This window comes from Oryx dammah, unplaced genomic scaffold (assembly GCF_014754425.2).
Source record: "Oryx dammah isolate SB20612 unplaced genomic scaffold, SCBI_Odam_1.1 HiC_scaffold_2, whole genome shotgun sequence".
NCBI classification, from domain to species: Eukaryota; Metazoa; Chordata; class Mammalia; order Artiodactyla; family Bovidae; genus Oryx; species Oryx dammah.
In genome coordinates this window covers 191,294,502-191,300,535 of record NW_024070186.1, presented here as the reverse complement: position 1 = coordinate 191,300,535, position 6,034 = coordinate 191,294,502, and the positions used below count along the sequence as shown (strand labels likewise).

At 49.5% G+C, this 6,034-nt stretch overlaps 1 non-coding gene across 1 annotated transcript; it reads left to right on the top strand.

Moving 5' to 3' along the window:
* Nucleotides 1-215: 215 nt before the first annotated feature.
* Nucleotides 216-288, top strand: TRNAG-UCC. The gene has a single exon. It is a non-coding gene; the product is annotated as a tRNA-Gly (tRNA).
* Nucleotides 289-6,034: the final 5,746 nt, after the last annotated feature.

The window sequence follows — 6,034 nt, the reverse complement described above, 5'->3', positions numbered from 1 at the left end:
ACTCCATTATTCTTGCCTGGGGAATCCCATGAACAGCGGGGATTGGCTGCAGTCCACAGGGTCACAGAGTCAGACACGATCAAAGCAACTTAGCACACACGCACACAAGCAACTGAGAATGAATGATGCGGCCCAAGAAAGAGGTGGCCATAGATGGGGGAGTGGTGGTGGCCAAAGGAACTTAGATTAAAAAATAAAGTCGGGATAAGGGACCTTTCCTAATGGTCCAGTGGTTAAGACTTTGTGCTTCCAATGGAGGGGGTGCAGGTTCGATCCCTGCTTGGGGAACTAAGAGCCTACATGCCATGGGGTGTGGCCAAAAGAAATAAAATAGCCTAAAAATAAATTAATTAATGGTCAGACTTTCCTTGTGGTGCAGTCATTAAGACTCTGACCGTCTACTCCAGGAGGCAACCAGGTTCAACCCCTGGCAGGGAACTAAGATCTCACATGTCACGTGATGTGGCCAAAAAAGATAAAGTCCTTCAACTCCACTCCAGGTGTCAGCGTTTACTGCTTCCGAAAGCTCCAACCCTGGAACCAGCCTCCAGCTCAGCCTGGAGCAAGAAAAGATCAACATAAACCTGGGAAAAGGCAAGACATTGGAGCCCAGGGATGCCGCTGAGGGGATCAAGCCCTTTCTGATGTTTTGCTTGGGAAGGCAGAATTTTGTTGCCTGGTGCCTCAGCTAATTGGCCTCCATCTGATACTCCGGAGGGCTTGTGTGATTAGAAGCCACAGCTGCCTTGCTCATTATTTCTGATTAATAGGCAGCGCTTGGCATCTCTGGGCAACGGTGCTGGCTCAGGATCCAGGTGTGATCTACACAGCCCGCAAGAGCATGATGGCTTTGCAGCCCTGAGGTGGGAAGCTGTCCCCACCGAAAGCATTGTCTTATGTAAGTCCCAGTCCCTTGGAATACAACTCAATGAATTGCTTTGTCCTTGCTAGTTCCCTTGCTGCCAGTCTGAAATAACTAATGTGTACTCAGAGTTAATACATTGGAGACGTTTGTTTTAAAACTAAGCAATCACACTTGACCTCTGGCCCCTACTCCACAGTTATTGTTTTGATTGTAAAGTAATGCTCTGGCACCCTGGTGTCAGAAAGAGAAAAAGAGAAAAGAAAGAAAAGAAAAAGAGAGAGAGAGAAATCGAACAGGCCCAAAATGGACTCACTTGTGCTAAGCCCCACAACAGCAAACCAAGACTTAATACCTAATTGCAGTTTTAGCCTCTCCCAGGAAAATAATCCTTTAATCAGCCTCTCCTTTAACCAGTCAATCTGGAATTACCTAGCAAGTACCAGTGGTGGTTCAGACGGTAAAGAATCTGCCTGCAACGCAGGAGACCCTGGTTCAATCCCTGGAGCGGGAAGATCCCCTGGGAAGGGAATGGCAAGATCAGGCTTCCCATTCATCTCCAGAGTACTGGCTACTGATTCGAGTATTCTTGCCTGGAGAATCCCATGAACAGAGGATCCTGGTGGGCTATAGTCCTTGGGGTCCCAAAGAGTTGGACACGACTGAATGACAAACACGCACGTATCAGTGAAGTGATTTGCCCCATAGACACTTCGCGCCCCATAGTAGGAGGGTAACTTTCCCTGAAATAACCCATTCTGCTCAAAACTTCCTCTTCCCACCCACTTCTGCCTATAAAAGCCTTTCATTTTGTACAGCTGTTTGGAGGTCCTTTCTATTTGCTAGACGGAGTGCTGCCTAACTCATGACTTGTTGAATGAAGCCAATAAGGGCTTTAAATTTACTCGGTTGAATTTTGTTTTTTACATTCATTTAGGATCTTAAGTTACCCGAGAGAAGGGATCAGGGACTTCTCTGGCAGTCCAGTGGTTAAGACTGAGCTTCCACTTCAGTGGGCGTGGGTTCAATCCCTGGTCAGGGAACTTAAGACTCCACATGCCATGCAGTGCAGCCAAAGGGAAAAAAGATAAAGAGAAGGGATCCACTGTGGTGTGTGGACAAACTCAGGTGTCCTAGCCTGAAGGCTGAGGGCAGGTGGTCCCTTGGTAGACAGTGGGTTTTCTTTCTGGTGATATCCAACCTCCTCCTGAAAATTTCCATTAGCCCTTAGGAGTTGCTCAGAATCTATTGGAAAAAAAATACCTGATAAATCTCACATCTGTCAGGAAAAATTGTAAAAGACCTTGAAAGTGAAATGAAAGTCACTCAGTTGTGTCCCACTGTGCGACCCCATGAACTGTAGCCCGCCAGGCTCCTCTCTCCATGGGATTCTTCAGAGAAGAATACTGGAGTGGGTAATCATTCCCTTCTCCAGGAGATCTTCCCCGACCCAGGGACTGAACCTGGGTCTTCTGTATTGCAGGCAGATTCTTTGCTGTCTGAGCCACCAGGGAAGCCCCCAAAAGACCTTGAAACAGGCAGAAAGTGAATCTGAAAGGGTGTTAGCAAACGCCCAGTTACCTGATTCTCTGAATCTGTGCCTTTCCTTTTACAAAACCGATAGTAATATAAATAATTCTTATCCAGAGGGATGCTATTGACTTCTGTCTGCGGAAGCCATTTTTGCCTCTATCAGCAAATTCATGTCTGCATTCCTGCTTGCCTTTGTAAATCTGTTAGTTGTTTTTTTTCTAATTCTCCTTTGTTTTCTTTTTCTTTTTTTCCTGATTCTCTTTTGAACCACTTTTTTACGTCTTACACTTACCCTCAATGAATGAGTTAAAACAAGATTTCGACACTCTTTTATTTTATATTTGTGAGATCATGATTTTTTTCTTCATTGTTCTTTAACATACCTCATATCTCCCTTTTTCCCCTGGCTATCAAGAAGGCAAAAATTTAAGATTAGGTTGTCTTATTTTTCTAAATGTTTTACCAGCAGGGAATGCCTGTGGGCTGGGGCTGCAGCCTGGTCCTGGCAACAGTGTGTGGGATTTCCCAAAAGGGCAAGCAAGGGGCAGCTGGAGCCCCCAGGATGTGCTATATGACTTTGGGTGAAGTTTTAAACCTTCAAAGTGTTGATTCACCCAGGGATTCCCAGCATATAATAGGACGCTTCCCCAAACAAACACCAGGGAACTGTGTGCCTGCCACTTGCCTCCCTTTCCCAAGGAAGCTCCACCTTGAGGCTGGCAGGCAGGGTCCTCTGACGTTACCGTTTACTGCCGGAGGCCAGTGTCTCCGCTCACTGAGCTGAGGCCCCCCGGGAACTGCCTGGGGCTGACACTAGGGGTCACATCCTCAGCACACTTCCTCCCCACACCAGACCCAGCCACTTCCTCTGAGGACAACAGAAGTTGAATGAGTTCCTGAGATGTTGCAATACCCGGGACCATGAGGACAAGTAACCCGTAGGTGTCTGCAGCAGGGATAGCCCCCCAGGGGTCCTGGGAGTAATCTTTCTGGAGAACAGCTCTGAATGCACACTGCGTCCCAAGCGTCCCATGAATCTTTCCCTTAACCCTGAAGTTGAGAGCTACCCTACCTGAAACAGGATAAAGCTTACCAGGAGGAAGTGGGCTCAGGCAGGGGTGGAGCTAGGTGGAATGTGACCCCTGGCCCAGGTGTCCTGACCAGGATTCCGGCAATGCTCTGTTAACCTGCAGACAGTGTCATCTTACAGATGAAGGGAACTGCCAACCTGACCGTGGCCGGCTTTCCGTTGGACCCTGGACTGTACTCCTCTCTTCCGTTGATCTCCCCAACAGGGCTGGTCCATCCAAGGCACTCAGCCCTTCAGTGGCTCTTCTGCCCGTCATCAGCCCTACATGGCCTCCCTCTCTACTCTCCCTCTTACTGGACATCCAGGCCCTTCAATCCATCAGAGCCCATGTTCTCCCTGTCCTCTCTTCCCTTCATACCCACCACCCCCATTTTTCTAGGACCTGCTTGATCTTTGAGGGTTTACTCCAGGATCACCACCTCCAGGAAGCCCACCCTTCCTACCTCATGTCTCTTTTCCCCTTATATAGCATACCTGATAGAAAGGGAGGCAGATTCCTTCTTGAGGTAAATCCCTTGGCCCAGAATCAGCCAGGGATTTTGTTGAGACACAAAGTCTTAGGTCTGGAATGGGGCCCCAAACTCTGCCTTTCCCACAATCCCCAGGTGATGCCCAGTGGTGTTTATAAAAAACAAAACAAAACAAAAAAACACATGGACTTCATTGGCAGTACAGTCATTAAGAATCTGTCTGTCAGTGCAGGGAACACGGGCTCAATCCCTGATCCAGAAGATTCCACATGCTGTGGAACAGCTAAGCTCATGTGCCCTAACTACTGAGCCTTCCTGCTGCAACTACTGAAGCCTGTGCTCCACAAAAAGAGAAGCCACTGCAATGAGTAGACCAGGCATTCCAACTAGAGAGTAGCCCTCCGCTGGCACAACTAGAGAAAGCCTGTGTGCAGCTATGAAGACCCAGTGCAACCAAAAACAAATTTTTAAAAACCTTGAAAGAAAACCAACCACAGAGGGGCAAGGATCGAGGCCTTCCTCTACTTCTGAGACCCAGAATAACAAACTCTTCCCCTGAATGTTTTTAAGCACCATTGGCTCCAATCAGTTTATGCCTCAATGGCCCTGCCCAGCTGGAACCAGCCCCATTTGGCCCCCAAGGGTGCTCAGGGCTCACAGCAGGTGACTAGCAAAGCTGGGATTCCACAGTGATCTTCACCCAGTGAGGAGTCACAGCTGGGGGCAAGGTTGGAGGCAGCAAAGGGCCAGCCCAAGGTAGGGACATCACAGCCCTCAGCAGAAAGAGCACAGCCACCTCCCCTGGAGAGGGGCTGCAAACTTCCTGGGCACCCTTCCCTTGCTGAACAGCCCTAGGGGCTGTGGCCTGGCTGAGAGCACAGAAGCCTCTGTGAAGGGAGTGGGTAAAGCGGGGGAGGCGGAGAAGCAGCTCCTGTCCGTCACAGGAAGCCCTGAAGCATCCATAGCTAGTGACTAGACGCCTGCTCCTTGGAAGGAAAGCTGTGACCAACCTAGACAGCATATTAAAAAGCAGAGACATTACTTTGCCAACAAATGTCCATCTAGTGAAAGCTTTGGTTTTTCCAGTAGTCATGTATGGATGTGAGAGTTGGACTATAAAGAAACCTAAGCATTGAAGAATTGATGCTTTTGAACTGTGGTGTTGGAGAAGACTCTTGAGAGTCTCTTGGACTGCAAGGAGATCCAACCAGTCCATCCTAAAGGAGATCCATCCTGTATATTCATTGGAAGGACTGATGCTGAAGCTCCAATACTCTGGCCACCTGATGCAAGGAACTGGCTCATTTGAAAAGACCCTAATGCTGGGAAGGATTGAAGGCAGGAGGAGAAAGGGACGACAGAAGATGAGATGGTTGGATGGCATCACCGACTCAATGGACATGAGTTTGAGCAAGCTCCGGGAGTTGGTGATGGACAGGGAGGCCTGGCGTGCTGCAGTCCATGGGATCACAGAGAGTTGGACACACCTGAGTGACTGAAGTGAGCCGAGACCACAGCACCCCCATACCCCAGAGGGGCTCCCCTACAGCAGCTTCAGTTCTCAAGATGAGCGCTGCCCTCGGCCATCACCTATGGCTTTCGAGCTTCTAGCCCACAGACATGTGGCTTTCTGCCAGCTGGCACTAGAGAAAGACTAGAAGTCCTTTCCTCCTTGCCCCTACTCCTCGCACCAGATCCATGGGGCCCAGAGCCAGGACCCCTGCCAGCCTAGAAGTGGGGCAGGGCCCACCCCACTTCAGCCTCCAACCTCTCTCACTTTGGGCTCACTGGCGACATAGGGTTATAGTTGCCCCTGAACAAGCGAGCCTTGGACTGAGGAAGAACGAGTTGCCCAAAGCCAGGAAAACACAGGCTTGTCTTCACCACCAATGCTGGCCTCTCTCCTCTTGTTTACTCGCCAAGTTGTGTTATAGACTCTTTTGCGACCCCATGAACTGTAGCCCACCAGGCTCCTCTGTCTAGGGGATTCTCCAGGCAAGAATACTGGAGTGGACAGCCATACCCTCCCCTCCAGAGGATCTTCCCAACCCAGGGACTGAACTCTCCATCTCCTGCATT